This window comes from Vicugna pacos, chromosome 6 (assembly GCF_048564905.1).
Source record: "Vicugna pacos chromosome 6, VicPac4, whole genome shotgun sequence".
In the NCBI taxonomy this organism is placed as follows: domain Eukaryota; kingdom Metazoa; phylum Chordata; class Mammalia; order Artiodactyla; family Camelidae; genus Vicugna; species Vicugna pacos.
This window is the reverse complement of record NC_132992.1, coordinates 47,112,815-47,131,552: the sequence shown is the minus strand read 5'-3', so window position 1 is coordinate 47,131,552 and position 18,738 is coordinate 47,112,815. Positions and strand designations below refer to the sequence as shown.

General features: G+C 34.1%; 1 long non-coding RNA gene across 1 annotated transcript in view; it reads right to left on the bottom strand.

Moving 5' to 3' along the window:
• Positions 1–17,947, bottom strand: part of LOC140696904 (uncharacterized) — a 404,568-nt gene extending 386,621 nt beyond the window's left edge. The window contains exon 1 of the long non-coding RNA XR_012073556.1: positions 17,636–17,947. This is a non-coding gene — a long non-coding RNA (uncharacterized lncRNA). The remainder of the gene's footprint in view (positions 1–17,635) is intronic.
• Between the last annotated feature and the right edge of the window lie 791 nt (positions 17,948–18,738).

The following is an 18,738-nucleotide window of genomic DNA, read 5'->3' as shown; positions in this document are numbered from 1 at the left end:
GCTAAAAGTTGGTGATTAATGAAACTTCCTAGTTACAAGGAGATTCATTACCTATTACTCCATAATTTTATATGTATTTTAAATATATCATAATAAATCTCAAACAAAACAAAGAAGTGACACCACGAACAACAAAACTAAGTTTTGGAAAATTAGAATCTCATCTGTGCCTACTAACGAAGCTTCCTCGGTAGAATTTTCCTGATAGAAACTTCACACTTGAGGGGTTCTTTGTATTCTCGTGGCTGTAATTCATACTTAATTTCCCGTTTATTTTTTGGATACACTTCAGTGTTTGTGTGGAGCTAGAGAAGCAGTACACGTCAGTCTGACAGACACACTGAAGAAATCTGATACGTCAGTCAACAACCTGGTAGGCTTTGGCTCAGACACAACCACGGCCACCTTAAGGGAAGAGAAAAAGCTGCACTGTTTGGTCAAGTTTCAAAGCAATACATTCAAATGTCATTAGCACTGGCTGCCACCACTACCTGGCGCATATCCCCTCAACGCTGGAGGAAAAGGCGCTCACAGCTCAGGTCAGACTGTGAAGGAAAAGCCGGGCTGGTCTAACAAGATAACTCATAGGTCTAGGAATGTGAAGGAGAGGCTGGGCTGGGCTAACAAGATAACTCACAAATCTAAGTATTGGAATACTGATCTGAGTTCTGCTAAACTAACTTGTAAATCTAGGTTAATTAGTGTTGGTTTGCTGTTCATGTTTTTTTGCTAGCCAGCTGGGTTTTCAAAGATACATATCTGGCTTTGGAATGTTGGTTTGCTGCCTCCCCGCCTCCACTTTTGTGATGATAATGCTGCTAAAGTTGTTCCATGCCTATTGGCCGAATACCCCAAGCTTGTACTTTACCCTATAAAACCTCATGTACATATCTTGAAGGTGCTCAGAGCTTCGGAGCAGAAGCCCCTCTGAGCCTGCCTGCGTAATACATCTGAGTACTCCCACCCTCCGAGTGGTGCTTGTTTCTTGACTGGCCTGTCGTTTCCGTAACAAGACATTTAATCTTTTTACAGCAGGTCCGGAGACACAGCGCTTTACAGTGTGTTGCAATATTCACTAACCCTCAGCCACAAAAGCTATCAAGCCAGCATCCCTGTGAGGTTCCAGCGGACAAATAAGCCTAACATGATGGCAGGTGTGTAGCCTCCCCTCATGTCTCACTCTTTTAGTTGCGAGCAACAGATCACCACTGTGAAAAACCAGGAATGAAACATTCAAACTCTTACTTTGAACTAACAGATACAGAAAGGTGCAGTAATTTGAAACTGAAACACAGGGAGATTTTGCATCTGAAAGAGACTGCTCATCCCTGAGAGACATCATCAAAGGAATGAAGCTCTCAAAGAAGAGAGAAGGAAGTGGAGGGAGTCAGCAGAAGAACTGGCCTTTGTTAGCAGAAGAGAGATTTCTATAACCAGAGGAAGGAAGCAGATTAGAAGAACAGTTGTATAAGACTGTGGAATTAATGGTGTGAGGGTAATTTTCCATGTAGTTGCTTTGTTTTCTCAATGATCTGTGAGGCTGAGAGTAAGACAGAGGGATGAAGCACCACAGTACACAGATTTTTTGTTTGCTTGCTTGCTCCCCCTCCACCCTCACACTTCAGTCCCTGCCTAGCGTATCTCAGAGTGTGGACAGTAACTGTAGCTTTGCAGGAAAAAAAAAAATGACAGATGGTATTCATATCAGGGCTACAGGTGGGCTATGCCACAGAGAAGGCTCTATACTGCAAAACATAAGTGTATCGGTAAGTTTTATTCTGTGCATTTCACCTAAAAATGCAAAAGAGAATTCTGAGACTGAGTGCCAGTGGGAACTAAAGGCAGGTGGCTTAAGGATTCTGAAAACTACATCACAAACTACTGATAAAACTTAAAGTATATTTTTACAGGACTTTAGATTAAAATGAATATCATGAAAGGGTATCTGCCCTCATCAAGGTACCATTATTATCTAACAATGTGTGTGCAATTGTATTAGTTCACTGTTCGCACTGCAAATGTATCTTCTTAAAAGTAAATATAGGTAAAATAACAAGTGTACTCAACATTAAATCATTTGTAAGTTTAAATCCAATTTTTATGATGAAAAATCTAATTTATTTCATTTCTAAGGGGTTTAATCATTGGATGTGAGTTCAGCAAGGGACAGAGGAAATTTAGCCTGTCTTCTCTTAAACAAATGAAGAAACAAGGGTAGAAGTGAGTGATTTTTACAGGCAAACAAAATGTAAAAGATGAAGTCTGAGGTCTAGGGTTTTTTGAGCCTTACACTTATGCCCATTCCCAAACAACAATATTTAGTTCTAAAATGGAAAGAGAGAAGATGCACAGAGTTAAGGCATTTTTATTTAATTCTCCCCAGGAATCAAAAGGTCCTGTCTGGTTATTTGTGCTGCTCTAGTTTTGTACATCTCACAGAGGAGGAGAGGCTCTTTTTAAAAATAGTTTTCTTAAGGTATACTTGATATACAGAGAGGTACAGCACATGTTTAATGTGTGCAATTTGCTAAGTTTAGATACATGAGACCATCTGTGACGTCATCATCACAATCAAGGTAACAGATCCACCTAGCACTTCCAAAAGTTCCCTAGTGTCTCTTTTATTGTGTGTGGTAAGAATCCTTCATATGAGATTTAACCTCTTAACAGATACTTAAGTGCACAGCCAGTACTATACATGCAAAATGTTGTATAGTAGGTCTCTAGAATTTATTCATCATGGATAACTGATATTTTATACCCAACTGACCCATAAGTCCCTATTTTCTCCTCCCCAATCGCTGACAACCAACATTCTGTTCTCTGCTTCTGTCTAAAATCGTCAAACTCTTCTGAGTTTGACGATTTTAGATCCCTCATATAAATTGAATTAGGAAGTATTTGTCCTTCTGTGGCTTGATTACTTCATTTAGCATAAAGTCCTGCAGGTTTATAATTGGTTCTACCTAAGTACTTAACTTTGCTATCTCAAGCCAACATAACATATTTTACAAGCATGGATTACATGACACAACTAAATATTTGGGTATCTTACATAAGAATAAATGGAAAATATCTTTAAAATATCTACATTTGTTTTACATCCAAACTGAAGTGTTTTAGTGATAAATAATAATAGTATTTTATTTCTGGAAAACACGATTTAATTTGAATTCTTATACTTCTAGCTTTTGTATAACATCCAAATACACTTTTAAATAATTCCCAAAGCTCATGAATTGATACTCTGTGCCCTTTTAATATATTCCTCTTTGTAAGATTATACACATTATTTAGCTTACAAAAGTGAATGAATCATAGAATAAAGACATAAACTAACACACCATTGAGATTTTGGGATAATTAAATGCTTCACAACCAAGAGGTAATGAATTCAATTTCACAAGACGTAGCCTCTGCTCGAATTCCATTTTCTTTTTGAAAACTACTTATCTCTCTTCAGAGAGAAAAAAGCATATTAGATGAAAAAGCACTAGGCTAAGTGAAATTAGTCATATAAATACCGTATGATCTCCTTCGTATGTGAAGTTGAAATTTTAAAAAAGCTCATAGATACAGAAGAGATTGGTGGTTTCAAGACGTGGAGGTGAGGAATGAGAGGTCGAAAAAATAAGCTAACTTTTTTTGTTGTTGTTGTTTAAATACATTGAATAAGAACTTCATAAAATTATATTCAGAAGCAGTTTCATAAGAATGACAAGATCTATTTTAGAACTGGCAAATACAGAATGAATTCTAGAACCTGCCTTCCTTTTAACAAATATTTATTTCGCACCTTCAATGTGCCAGACATACTATCAGGTTTTGGGGACACAACAGTGAACAAAACAAACAAACAAAAAAGCTCCATTTTCCGAGTGATTATTATATAGAGAAGGAAGAGAGACAACAAACAAAAATTAACTAAAATATATGGCTTCCCCACAAATACTAAGCATAACAAATTATTTCTTTGTTCTATGAACATGGCATATAACATTTAATCAGATAGCACTCGGAGTTAAATTATTGTAAAGCAACACAATGCTTGAGCCTAGGTAACCTGCAGTTCTGACAAACAGTTCTGGAGGTTTTCACCGTCTTTCAAATCTATCCAGGTCCTCCAAATAGTTTTACATCACTGGATAGCAGTTGTCCACTCCAGTTTAAATACAGACAGGAAAAACTCAGAGTGAAGTTACTTTACAAGTTATTCTCAAAGCATAAACAGTTTTTATAATGAAAGGATGAAAAGTGGTACTATTAATATTTTATACCAAGACAACTAACAAAAAACAGGACTCTCTAGAATAATCTACAGTCACTCTAATACTGTCCTGAGATTGACTCTTAACCAGACACTGAAGGACTGAAAGAAATGAAAAAGATTTCTAAGGTATCACAGCAGGATGAGGCAGCTACCATACAGAGAACCGAGGCTACAAAACGAAGCAGCTTGAAGTTATTAAAACTTAGTATGTTCGGGAAAGAGCCTTGTATTAGTCTTGTCTGGGCTGCCATAACAAAATGCCACAGACCACATGGCTAAAACAACAGAAATTTGTTTTATCAGCATTTGAGAGCTCAAAATCTGAGGTCAGGGTGCCAATCTAATTGGTTCTGGTGAGTTTCCCCTTGCCTTACAGACGGCTGCCTTCTTATTGTATGTTCACATTGCCTTTGCGCAGGATGTGTGTGCATGGAAAAGGACAGGGACTGATCTCCCTTGTGTCTCTTCTTATAAGGACACCAATTCAATCAAATCACGGATCCTGCTTCTGTGATCTCCTTACACCTTCATTACTTCTTTAGAGGCTCCATCTTCCAGTACAGCCACAGTGGGAGTTAGGGCTTCAACACAGGACTTTGGGGAGACACGCTGTCCATAACAAGCCCCATGGAGCTGGAACATCGGCATCTGAGAAAACGCAACTACACTCTGGTTGCAGGAGTCCCGCTGTACTAAGATCCAGACTGGAGAAGAGCATACTATTCAGTTTGTGCTCGTGTCTCTGGAAGAGTATGATGAATATGTTTCTGCAAACGTTAGAAAAACTGCAAACTGAATCTAACTACTGTTACTAAAATGACCTGTCACTGCCGGGGTGAAGTATAACCAACAGGAACAGGAAAGGAACAAGAGCTTTCTTCAGAAACAAAGAAACAAGTCCCTTCTTTTTCCTTTGCTTTCCTGTCTCCCTCTAGTTCTACTATTAGCAGAGACTAACAGGGAGTAAGTTGGCAAATCAGAAATGTGATTTGCAGAGTTCTAGACCAGCACCATAATGCAGAACATGGAAAGTTTTGTTTGGTGTTGAGCTATCTATTAAACATAACATACTTCACTAGCATTTAAGTCAATTTGGGTTGACATTTCCTTGTAGCTGTTTCCTACCTTGAGTAACCGTATGTCTGCTTTACCAAGGACAGCCCACTTTACCCTTGTTGTTAGACTTCACATTCAGTTTGTGTTCCTGTTCACCATGAAACATCCCCAAGTTTGAATAAAAGACTACATGATCACCCTTATCCAAACTGACAATGTGACATTGGCAATGATTTAACCTACTTCTTAAACACTACTAGCTCAAAAGCAATTACTTAGTGAGGGTCCAAAAATAAAGTGTACTTTCCTTGTTACATGTCTGCCTTCAAGTGAGTGATACAATGTTTAATTTGTAGGTTTTGCTTTGCAGTATTAGAAAACATTTCAAATTTTACTCAGTTTTCATAAATAACAAAAATCTTCTAGGTTGCTCTGCTCTTCTACCTCTTCTCCCCTCTTTTCTGTATTGTCCTTGAAGACCATACAATAACATTTACCTTTAAAAAATCATATAGACCATGATTTATAAATATTGTAGATAAAAATATCTTTAGAACTATAAATGGGGGAAGGGCATTTTTCCTTCATAGGAAAGTAGGTGAAGGAGAGGCATCACCAAAAGTTTATTTCAAAATTGCCACAGACTCTTTGGAGTGTGAAGAAGAGAGGAAATGGTATCCACCTTAAACTGGAAGCCAAGTGTCTAAAGCTGGCTAAAGCTGCCTGCACCTACTAACAAGAGAAAAAGGGCATATACTAACAACTAATATTTGACAAAGGGAGTCAAAAATACTTAATGGAGAAAAGACAGTCTCTTCAATAAAAGGAGCTGGGATAATTGGATATTCCCATGTAAAACAATAAAACTAAACCCATAACTTACAACACTCACAAAATTTAACTTAAAGTGTATTAAAGGCTTAAACATAATACCTGAAATCATGAAACTCTTAAAACAAAAAAATGAGAATAAAGCTTTTGGACATGGGTCTTGGTCGGGATTTGGAGGGGAGATGACGTCTAAAGCACAAGCAATACAATAAAAAAAACAAACAAGTGGGACTACACCAAATTAAAATGCTCTGGCCAGCAACAGAGAAAAAAAAAATCAGTAAAGGGAAAACACAATGTGCAGATTGGGTAAAATATTTGCAACTATCTATCTGAAAAGGGGTTAATTATTCAAAAAAATATATATATACACTTTATATATTTATATTTATCTTTTAAATATTTTATATTTTATGTATTATATATATATTTTATATTTATATATACTGTAGTATTCATTCAACTCGATAGCAAAGAAAACAAGTAACCCCATTTAAAAAAATTGGGCAAGGGACCTGAATAGACATTTTTGCAAATAAGAATATCCAAAAGGCCAGCAGGTACATGAAAAGGTGATAAACATCTCCAGTCATTAGGAAAATGCAAATTAAAATCACAATGAGATACCATTCACACTCATTAGAATGGCCATCATCAAAAAAACAAGACATAGCAAAGGCTGGTGTGGATGTAGATAAAAGAGAACCCTTGTGTACAGTTGGTAGGATTGTAAATTGTTACAGCCACTTTGGAAAATAGTATGGAGGATCCTCAAAAACTTAAATACAGAACTACCATACGGTCCAGCAATTTTATTTCTGGATATATATTCAAAGGAAAACACTAACTCAGAATGATATTTGCACCCCCATGTCCATAGCAACATTATTTTTAATAGCCAAGACATGGAAAATACCCGAGTGTGCATCTTTGGATGAATGGATAAAGAAGTTGTGATATATAAAATTCAGCCGTAAAAATGAGGCAATCCTACCATCTGTGACAACATGAATGGACCGTGTAGACATTTTGCTAAGTGCAATAAGTGAGACAAAGAAAGAAAAATAATGTATGGTATGATCTCGTTTATATGTGGAATCTTAAAAGAAAAAAAAAAATGAGCTGATAGATACAGAAGACAGACTGACTGTAGGCTGCCAGAGGTGGGTGGAAGAAATGGGTAAAAGGGATCAAAAGGTACAATCTTCCAGTTATAAAATAAGTAAGTCATGGGGATGTAATATTTACCATGCTGTATATTAATAATACTCTATTGCATATTTGAAAGTTGCTAGGAAAGTAGATCTTAAAAGTTTTCATTGCAAAAAAAATTTGTAACTACGTATTGTGATGGATGTTAACTAGGCTTACTGTGATGATAATTTCCACAATATATATAAATATCAAATCATATTATACACCTGAAACTAATATAATGTTATATGTCAATTACACCTCTTCAAAAAAAAAAGTGAAGCAAAAATACTTTCTCAGACAAACAAAAATTAGAGAATGTGTTGCTACTAGACCTGTCTTGCAAGAAACATTAAAAGAAGTTCTCTAAGTAGAATAAAAATAATCTAAGTCTGAAAATCCAATCTACATAAAGAAAGGAAGAGCATGGATGAAGGAAAAAGTGAAGGTAAAATAAAATCTCTTTTTCTAATTGATGTAACATGTAAGAGTTTGTTAAAAATATTAATAGCAACAGTATATTTAATTATATATATATATGCTACACACACTCACATATCCATATATATAAAAGTAAAATAAATGACAGAAACAATACAAGGGACAGAGGCAGGAATTAGAATTCTTTTGTTATTATGAAGTACTTATACTACCTGTGAGGGGATTTTTGTAAATCATCTTATTTAACGACTCTACCATATGTCAATAAAATTTTGGAAACTTGAGAGTGACTTCCTCTTTATGAAGTTAACACTGCATGTTTTCTCTATTCATCTTCTATTTGCTTGTTTATCTTCACTTATTTTCTTCTGTACAGGTATGTTTCTCAACTAGGATGTAATCTTTTAAGACCAGGATCTTCATACTATTCTTGTCTATGTACAGTCCCAAAGAGTCTTCTACATTATACAGAGTGGGTGTATAAAAATGCATGTTCTGAAATCACTTGATTAAATCACTGGTCCTAATCCTAAACTCACTTTGATAACATACTAAATAGTAAAATTAAATAAACTTTATCTAAAACCCTCAATATTTATCTTAACAATTGCTTTTCAATGGAGGGCTTTTTTTTTACTTAGCTGGGTATCACTAAAATAGCCTGACATTGAAATTTTAAAAAAATAGGATACTGTTCATTAAAAAAAGGCATATAATTTATTTTCCAGTGTATTATTATAAAAATAGGAAAATATATTTACCAGATTGTTTTCCATAAATCACAAATTCAAATGTTATTATTTTTTTTAATAACTTTCACTGTTAATTTAGTAAGGGGATTTTTAAATATTTCTTATACCCAGCATGTTTCAAATGCTTTCAAATCATAAAGCACTGTTTTAACTCATCATCTCATTTATCACAGAAATGGTCTTTTACTGGAATATACTGGGTATGTTACTTTACAAAAAATCGAATATAATGCGTATTCAACAAAATGGATATTTCATATCTATTGCAATGAAAATCCAGAAATTTATTACAGACTCACAACAATATAAATAAACTTATTCTTAGAGGACCAGTGAATTAATTCAATATATGATTTTTTGAATAATTGCTTTCTTCCTTGGATATATTATCTAATATTCTAAAGTATCTTTCATTTCAGGAAGGCATGAGGATTATATTTGTGACTTTATTCTGAATATACTTTCTGTCAGTTCCTAACTCAGTTGTTATTACTTTTTATCCTGGTAGCATTCACTCTCACATTGTACATCCAGGCAAGTAAGTAGTATATTTAAAGCCTATTAGGAGCGTGTAGTAGTAACCCTTAACTGGGGCAGGCTCATCCCTCAAGAATTTATTTTTAGGGTGGATCTGTAATAAAACCAAGAAATCAGCCATTTAGAAATGAAGAATAATGCCATAGGAAATCTTCCTCAATGTACATTAGCTAATGCCACATTTTTTATAAAGCAAAAATCTTGAATATTCTTAATATGATGGGTTAAAATTGCAATTAGTCTCCACACTTCTTTCCTCCCTCTCCTTACAACTCCAGGTATCAATTTCCAGTGCATTCCTAGGCATAGTCCACTAAGTAGAATAAAATCAAACTTCTGACAAATCTATTTATGTAATAGTGTTACAAGATTGAAATGATCCGGGTACTATATTCTAAAGAAAACAAATCCAGAAAAGTGAACACTAATGATTACAGAATTAATTCCTTCAGTTAAAAAAAAATACACTGCAGGGACACTTAATTAAATAAATACTATATAAAATGATTTTACAATCTAATCTCAACAAGATTTGCTAAGGTTATGATGGGGTTATTAAATTGTCTCTGAAACTCTATGTAAATTAGAGCTGGACCTAAATACAATGTACTAATTCTGAACTCTATCCACATAAACAGTTGTAACACACTAATAAATTTGAATTGAACTTTTATTAAGATCTCTGTTAGGCAGGAACACAATACTATATAAAATGCATTTGAAGAGTTAATTGTTCATTGCGTGTGTATGTGTGTGTAAATAAGTTTTTTATTCACGGAAGCTTTCATAAGTATTACTCTCTCCCCTTCATCTCAAATTCTGCTTAATCCAGCAATGTGACATAGAAGTACTATGTCTATTTTGATATAATTCCACTGCCATTCCAAATGTAAGAGTTTCTGATTATTTATGAGCCTAAGACCAACACACACATAAACACACACACAGACAAGTGGTTCATTAATATCATTTGATATTTGAATTTTCTAATGTCTTTAAAATTTGTATAGTCTTTCCTTAAAGTTTCTAAAGAGAATGACTGGATCATTACCCATTGTATATGGGCCAGAGAACAGGGAGACAAAGGATGAGTGATTTTCTTTGGTTCTTTAAGCAAGTAAAGCAAACTGGAAATCTGTTCACTCACCCAGATCCTTCTACTGTTTAGCTTGTGATTGGTGGCACTTCAGGAGATATCCATTTAAAATATCATAGTCAATGATTTGATGCTCATAAACTTAATTTCCAAAGAACTGATTAATAACCTAATTTATCTCTTTTGCTTCTAGTCAATGACTGACCACTATTTTTTTTCTTTTTTTAAGAAAACTACAGAAGTAAATCTGACTTAAAAATGATTCAACTAATAATTGATAAAACATCTAAGTACAGTATACATGGCTGTAGCCTGAAGATATAATCTAACCTCAAATTTAAAACAACATTAAGTCTTGAGTGTTTTTTTTCTTTTTGTTTTGTTTTGTTTCTTAAGGCATTCATCTTAATCAGACCAGCAATACAAAGAACTTAAGTTTTGGGGCTGAAACAAAATGTTGTTTGCTTGTACCCAAGATCTGCAAGAATAAAGAGAACCAAAAGGATTAACTATAAACCCATTTAAAATTATATCTTATCATTTGTTCAAAATATATCTGACTATTCAAAGCAAAAATAACAATTTATTATGTGTTTATAAGATGTGAAATGTACAACTACAATCTCACAATATGTGGGAGAGGGTAAAGAAACTATGCTGTTTTAAGTTTTTTACATTGTTCATAATATTTGACGATTGATCAAGATAAATGAAATATGCATCATGTATTCTCCACAAAAGTCACTTAAAATAATACACATATAACTAAAAATTCAAGAAAAGAATTAAATGAAATAATTTAAGTTAAATATTTATACATATATAAATATATATATATAGTACACATGTGTGGCATACATTTGTGTATATATAATGAATCCATCAGTGTATACATACACACATATGCATTGTATACATCTCTACACACATACATCTCGAGATATATATATATATGTATAAGTATATACAAATGGAAATGTATGCAAGCAAAGACTTCCATATTATGATGTTGAAATCTTTGGAGGGTGTTATTTTGTGTGCCACACACACATAAACATACATACATATACACAGATATATATGTACTTACACAAACATGCATATGTACATGAAAAGAGATTCTAAAATTACATGTCATAACATTAATAGTTGGTGGAATTTTTTCTGGACCCCAAAATCCTTAGAAACACCAGGTGTCAGGTAGAAATTAAGACACTGACAAGCTGACTGTAGATGCATTGGAAATGTATAAGGCCTAGAAAATCCAAAACAATCTTAAAGATTGGAAGACTAACAGCACCAGATATTACCAACCTTAAGGCTATAATATTCAAGGCTGTGTCAGAGTGGCATGAGGACAGACAAACAGAGCAATAGAACAGAACTGTGCGCTATTTACATGCTGAAGTTCAGTGCTAAGGACATCAGTTGTTACCCTCCATGACACAGGAAATTCAAGCTGTAGAATAAAACTGTAAACCTAAGTGCCATATATAGTAGATGGCAAAATAAACTACATGTGTTCATTATACCAGATTTCATGCAAACCATTAAAAGGATGATGCAAATCCATGATGAGAAAAAAAGAAAATGGTCAGTGGTATATTATTGGGTAAGCAAAAGCATGTTTCAAAATACTAATCAGTACTATATGACATATATGAGGATATGTCACGTGTATGAACCCACCATATTCAAAGGGATGCTTATCAAAGTGTTAAAAGAGGTCAGTTTAACTTTGGTAAGACATCTGAGGTTGTTTTGCTTCTCTCTGTAATTTTGGTTGTGCTTGAACATTTTAAGCACGGATCATTTCTTTAATCAGAAAAACATTAAGAAGGCCTTCAATCAGAGTAAAAGTTTAGTGCTTTAGTTATGTTAAATTAAGATAGATTTTTTTTTATTGATATAAATATCATAGGTTGTTATAAATCAGTCAGAAGCTATGTGTACCACTTGTGACAGCAGGGAACCAGTTTGGTCAGAATGTACTTGAAAAAGTTAGAACTAGGTCAGGCTGCAACGGAGCTGACTAGAATCAGCTGGACCAGAGTCTACTTGGAAAGCAGATAAAAAAAAACACCAGGTAGAAGTTAAAATAATCACGTAAGTAATCTAAGATCTCTGTATGTTGGAAAACAGAGAAAAATTTTCCATCCAGAGGGAGAAGAAGCAGTGTTTTGAAGGACCAAGTTTGGAGAAGCATTTAATAAAACATCAGATTTCAGTTTATATCATGTAAAACTTCTAGTAATTTTTGGAACTTGTGGTTCTTAAATGATGAAACACAAAAAAGTTAAGCTAATTGAGCATAAAAGCTAAATTCTGATTACAAACTTGGTGCTCTTTCTGTGAAGAGTGTTAGGTCTTCAGTTACTCTAAACTCTTTTATTTCTGTAAGTGGTTTTATAGATCTTATTTGTGCATAACTGTTGAATACTTTATATAACGTAAGCCAATATGTTTATTTAGAGAAAGAGTATGCAAATACTAGTCTCTGTCAATTCTATAATGTTTTCCACAGGGAAAAAAAATGTAGCAAACTTTTTTTGGTGAAAGTCTAGAGAAAGTGATTTTACTAGTGATAAACACACCAAAAGCAATGTAAGGACATACTGATAAGCCAGAGCTTTTTCTTAAAAGGTTGTGAAGGGTAATTTTAAATTGCAGATAACAGGAAACAGTACAGAGATGGCGTAAAAGTGATTTCAACTTCTGTTTTGTAATTTGAAACAGAAATATGATTGAATTTTTAGTAAAAAAATTCAAAATATTAATGTTGAATAAATAATTTGTGGTGTGAGTAAATGAAAAATGCATATTCTTATCTTTCCCTTAATTTAACTAGACATTGTTATTCTGAGAAATGGAATTTGGACAAATGGAGTAAAAATATTTTACCCAACAATCTGTCCATAAACAGGTAAGTCCATAGACAGAAGACTGTGAGTAACTGTACAAAATAAGGAAATAACAAAATTAAGAATATCAATTTAATAAAAATCACTTTTAAAATTCAAGTCCAAAATCACATTATTCTGCATATTGTGTATCTGCTTAACCCACAAAATAAAAATAATTTCTCAATGTCCTTCTTTATGTATATATATATAACACATTTAAGCTTCTCATATGTAACATTTTTTGTGAAGATTTCTAACTAAGCCAAAAAATAGATGAAACTTTTCCAATATAGTGTTGTGAAAAAGAAAAAGATTCTTATGTTCTCAAATTTCTTTATAGAGACAAATGATAACTGACATTACCATACTGATGGGGAAAGCTAAAACTGTAAGGGGTAAGAAATCTTGTTTGAATTAAAGATGATAAGTTACAAAATTTTTATTAAGCTCATATTTCATCTATAGTCACAAAACAAGATTAATGTAAGATCACTGCTCTTGAATGAAGCTGTCCTAATTAAGGGTAAAATAAGATTAAAATGGATAATAAATGACATTTACTCTAGCCTTCCTCATCTGTGGTGCCAAAAGTATTTGCTTGATTTATTTCTACCTTAGTTCACTCAAATAAAAGTTATGTCAATAAATATGAACTGAAAGGCAGATCTTGCTAAAACTCTTTCATTTATCATTGAGTTAAAATCATGCAACCAATGGCATTGTGAGAGAAATGGCAAAATATATGCATTGAAATACAGAAGATACAATGAAACAGTATTTTAAATATAAGAATGAATGGTAATTTTTATTATTAAACCCCAGAGAAGAATGAGAATTAGTGTTTATTCTTATTGCATCCATCATTACTTGTTGTTACTAAATCTCGTTATTATAAGCCTCATTTCATTTGTTTTTGTCTTCAAGAGGATATGTGCTTTGCTCAATATAAAATATAACTTGCAATTGTAAAAATACTTAAAAGCATTTTCTTACATTCTAATCAATAAATTCACTGTGGCGACTTTTACATGTGTTGAAAAGCCACTTATAAATGAGAAATACTCCTGGAATGGCTAATGCTACATGGCGCCTGATGTAGCCACTAGTTACAATTTCCCTCCAGCTTTCTTTTTGCTCACTCATAAGCCAGTGTCAAGATTTTCCCTGAGGGGCAGAGGTGCTCTGGATTTGGGGGTCCTTCCTCACGATGGTCCTGCAAATGTCTATAATGCCCCTGGCACTTTCCACATTGAACAGTTACTATTTCCTGAAATCATATCACTTGATGATTTTCCTAAATGAAAGTATATGTGAATTCCTGCATGTTAATACATGTTTAGTTGAAACCCTTTTGATTATGCTCCCAAATATGCTTCCAATAAACCGGTCATAATTATATACTAAAGTCTGTGTATACATTTTCCAGCCAGTATTCCAGCGTTTGAGAAAATTAAGACAACTAAGGCTCACTGAGGAGGAATCAGAAATATTCATTTACACATGGTTCTTTCAAAATGTAACAAAAAGATTTAGGCAATATATTTCATTTATAAAAAACAGGAAGTGTAAGGAATCCAGAAAAGCCTATCACTTCCTTCTGCAAAAGATGCATCTCATATGTGCGTTGAGTATCTTCTCACCATGTGCTCAGCCCAAGAGGGCCAGACACATGCCTGCTCTCCAAAGGACTTGTCACCTATTTTCCATTCGTGTTTCCATCTTAACCTTTCACACAAATAATCAGTATGATTATCTGAAATTCTTCTCCATGGAAGAGTTTCACTTTCCCACCATTTTTCACAGCCGTCTATCAGTGGTGCGGTAGTGAAGCAGCTACCTAGCTCCTCTGGTAGGCAGCGTCTGGTAGAGATCCATCTTTCAACTAGGGCTGTTACTTTCCTCCTCCATTAACTGGTTAGAGCCTGTATGTCTAATTGACAGACATACAGCAAAGCAGTGGAATGAGATACCATGTAAGCAAAGTACCAACTTGCGCCTTCTGGGCCAGATTTAGCCTGCTCTTCATGCATCCTTTCCATGTTATAATGATATGTCATTACACACATCCGATTTTAGGATTTAATAATTTGTAAATCCAATTCATGATGGCAGTTTGGGTTGCACACTCCCTTAGTAGCCATGGCCAGGCATCCAGACTTACGAGGGTACAGGAGCAAGTCAGGGGATATTCTTTTCTGTTCTATGTAAAAAATGGGAGTAGGTAGTGGAAGGATCTTTCCCAAACTGAAAGATCTGCACAGTGTTTCTCTACTGAGGTCGCAGAGGCTCCACAGGACACTTTGGTCTGCCCCAGACTCCTCCACTGCCATCGTATCCCATGGAAAAAGAGGGCCAATTGATTGGGCAACATATACCACAGGTCTGTTTAAAGTGGGTAGTCTTACAAACTGCGAAATAAATGATTGAAGTAGCTTGCCCTAATATTCTATTTGTAGCCAAAAATATTCAGAGGCTCAGCCACCTGCCTCTGTCTTTAGAAGGTACATCCCAACATGTCTCACACCTTAAAAACCTCATTGATCTGTTTTGGCCAAACTTCCATGAGGCATATCCTCTACACTTGGGCACATGTCTTAATAAGGCAGATAGACCCCCATCCTCCATTATTTGAGGGGTACAGTGTCTGCCAACTGTCCTGGGCTGAAGACTGAATTTCCACTACAGTTGCTACCTGAAGACTGAATTCTTCTACCATAGCTGGAATTTGCTGCTTATAAATGTCAAATAAGCACCTTATCAGGGTGTCCAGCTGTCTCATTTCTAGAAGCCCTATAATCAAATGAATATCACCACAGATTTTCACAATGAAAACTCTGATCACCACTATTGTAACTGGGCCCACCTTGCCTCTGAATGTGAACTGTGTCTACCTGGCTTCTACAACTCCATCATCCCACTCTCAGTGAAATAAGGGAAAACAACTCCCTGCAGCACCCCCATCATCGATTTTACCCTGCACAGGACATCCACTTCAGAGATTTCCAAGAAGGCTAGTGACACATTCACCAATTTATTTCTTAAGGAAATGATGGCTTAATGTATCTACATAGGACTGTATACTGTGTGGAAAAGAAAAGAAAAGAAAAAAGAAAAGAAAAGAAAAGAAAAAGAAAAGAAAAGAAAAGAAAAGAAAAGAAAACTCTGTGCTTCAGTAGTCAGCTACCAATAAATAGAATTATCAATTACCTTTCATTGTTTGGTTAAGAATAATTTATATCATTACAAAAGAATGAATGTACTCAGGCCAAAGACCAATGACATGGAGGCGCATGTCAGGGCAGCAGGAGTTTGGAACAGGGGTTATTTACTAGAGAACACAGACTGACTCAATAGAATCTTGATTCTATTTTCTAGGTTCTTAGATTGGTGGCTGAAGCCACATGTACCACTGACCTTGCTCAAGGATGTCCTGACATAATCACATTAGATAGGAATGAATAATGTTTTGTATGTCATGAAATTAATTCTTAATTGAGAAACACATTACTTTGAACAAATTTTTGAAACAAGGTTTTCTACTTCTGAAATTTTCCCAGATAACTACACGTTAAGTCCCTTGAACAATAAATATTTTGATTTAAGTTTTTCTTAAAAGCATTACATGCTTCCTTGTTTGCTTATATAAAGTATGTTGAACACAATTTAAATGTTTTCTCATGCTCACAAATACTAATGAATAAAAACTGTAACTTTTAGTACCTCCATTAAAAAAATTTAAATTGTTAACTTTTACCTAGTTTACACAGCAGTGGTTCTCAAGTGTGATCCTCAGACCATCAGCAACTAGGAAATTTTTGAAATGCTAAATCTTAGGTCCTGCTTCAGATCAACTGACTAGAAAGCTCCCAGCGATCCTGATGGCCACTAAAGCAAGAGAACACAGTAAACAGGACTGTTCCTGTCTCTGCTGGAGCACAGGCTTTAGGGTCAGACACGCTTAAACCTAAATGTAGATCCTGCCAATTCTTCACATGTGATCTTGGGAAAGTTACCTAACCTACCCGAAGCCTGAATTCCTCTTATGTCAAATTCAACTCTACAGAATTGTGAGGGTGACATGAGTAATTAACTGTCTTAATATAGTGCTTCATATAGCAACAGTTTAATGAATGATTGATTTTTTAAAATTACAACATATAGCTATTTTAGCAATTCTATTCCCTGATAGCTATTTTACACATATTTGCCTTCAATTTTTTAATATACATTTAAATTTAACACATACCTGTCTCATTAAAGTTCTAAAGTTGTTTCATTTTTAGTTTTAAAATGTAGTTTCTATAAATGAAGACTTGGACTGGATTTTAGTACTTTAAGATTTTGAGTTTACTCTTCGATGACTGATGTAGCCAGAAATCCTAACTCTTAACTATTTTTATAAAAAATGACTTCATATAGAATGTTCAGTTTTATAGTTTGGTATGCTCCCAATTAAGCATGTAGGAAAAAATGTTAAGAGAATCTTAACTTCTAAGTATATGACAATAAAGAAGGATTGAATTCAATTTAAAACGAATTGTAGAATTATACTTACTATTTCACTACCTTCTTCTATGTTCAAAATCCTGGGAAACTTACAAGGTGAAATAAAAAGAAATCATTTTGTACAGCCAACACTTTTAATTAGGTTTCCCTGAGGCTTAGAGTCAAAAAAGAACTTAGCAAGCAAGTATAAAACTGATTCTTTTTCAGTAGGTAGAAATAGAAAGATGTGTTAGGTCTCAATGGTGAGAAGAAATTGAACTCCTTTGAAATAAAAACCAAACAGATACTGTTGCTTTGATTGTTTTCTATCACTAGGTGTCCAAAGAAAAGCTTTCCATCAGCAATTCTAAAGTCTTCAATATTTTAGATTCTTGTTATCAACTATCCAATGAACACAGAGAGTACTACATCTTGTAACCATTCATAATTCCTCACCTGGGGATTAACGGTCATTATTCCTTTTCATTTATGAATTTAAAGTCAAAGTCAATGCATTAAATATGAAGTGTTTCCAAAGACGTCTTTTAAAAAGTCTTGTATTATATTGAACACTTACTACGTCCTTTAAAAAAAAGGATACATGGCATCACAAATTCATCCCAAACTTATTTCAACTTGTATTTTATTGTTGTTGACTTAAAGTTTTATAAGGAAATCAAGTATGCAATGCCATGTTTACTCTCTTATTTCTTCTCTGGTCAATTTTGTTCTTATCTTCTATTTTGAAAAAGGACCAAGAAGAGACTGAGTGGGGAGATGAAAATTGTAAATGTGTTTATATAACCATTCCCATCTTTGGCTACATGAAAATAATAAGACTAGATTCCTTTGCCATTAAATAATTGGCACAAACTATATTGTGAAAAGGTCATATTTTTAAATCTGTTTATAAAATTAAATTACTACACTGCTTAAGGCAAATCACTCTTCTCATTTTGTATCACATCCTTTCTCAACTTTCTAGGTTTCTTGTCCCATACATTATACTATCCTTATTACAAAATCATTATTTCTTCTCTAGTACACTTAGTATCATAAAAATCACCCATATTTAAATAGCCTTTGCTTGCCCTAGTTACAGTCCCACTTAATTTATTTTCTTTTCCTTATAGCCATAATTCTAAGGAAAAAAAAAAAAGGTTTTATCCTCCC